The sequence below is a fragment of the Egretta garzetta genome, unplaced genomic scaffold, assembly GCF_000687185.1.
Source record: "Egretta garzetta isolate BGI_Z169 unplaced genomic scaffold, ASM68718v1 scaffold140, whole genome shotgun sequence".
Taxonomy (NCBI): domain Eukaryota; kingdom Metazoa; phylum Chordata; class Aves; order Pelecaniformes; family Ardeidae; genus Egretta; species Egretta garzetta.
The window spans coordinates 865146-865862 of NW_009258376.1; the positions used below are offsets into that span (position 1 = coordinate 865146).

At 63.9% G+C, this 717-nt stretch overlaps 1 protein-coding gene across 1 annotated transcript in view; it reads left to right on the forward strand.

The window, feature by feature from the left end:
* MCRIP2 (MAPK regulated corepressor interacting protein 2) overlaps positions 1-717 on the forward strand; it is a 17317-nt gene that overhangs the window by 15310 nt on the left and 1290 nt on the right. The gene's annotated exons all lie outside the window — the stretch shown is intronic.

Here is a 717-nt window from a genome sequence, read left to right on the forward strand (position 1 = left end):
CTCTGCCCGCAGGCGGGGGCTGCCTGTTCCCCGTCTCCCCTGCCCTGCAAACCATAACCCGTCTGCGCTCCCGGGGCCCCTTAGACTTTGCCCTATGAGAAACGTGGCCGTTGCGGCCGTGTCCCGCCCCAAAGCTGGCCAGAAAAGCCAAAATACTGCAGTTTTGCGTTGAACGTGCCCACCAGTCTCATCCCGAGCCTTCCCTTTTGATCTGCCCGCTTCTGCTGTTCCCAGGCTGGGACTGGCTTAAGTGCCCCGCTCCTGGGAGGGGATCCCAGCTCTGAGGAAGCCTGACCCTGCTCCCAGTTGGCAGAGGGTTTCATCCCAGTCCCGGGGTGCTCTGGGGGTGTGGGCGCTCTGGGGGTGTGCTGGGGGCCGGGGCTGCTCCAGCAACCCGGGGTGCTTGGTCTGCGGAGGAAGGCATGCTGGCACAGCCCCCTGCCCAGGGCCTGACCGGATTTCACTGCCATTTTCCTAATTTCAGCAATTCTGGTGGCAGATTTTTTTTTTTTATTTTGGGGACTGCACTCGGTGGCTGAAGGTTGGGTGGGGGATGGGCAGCGGGTGCCTTTCCCTGGGGAAGCTCCCCTCGCCTGCACCCCTCTCTCTGCACAGGAGCCCCCTCTCCCAGGGGGCTGGCTCCCTTTTGGTCCCCTCCCTTGGGGACAGGGCTGAGCAGGAGTGGCTGGGTGCAACCGAGCCCCTGGCCTCGCTGGG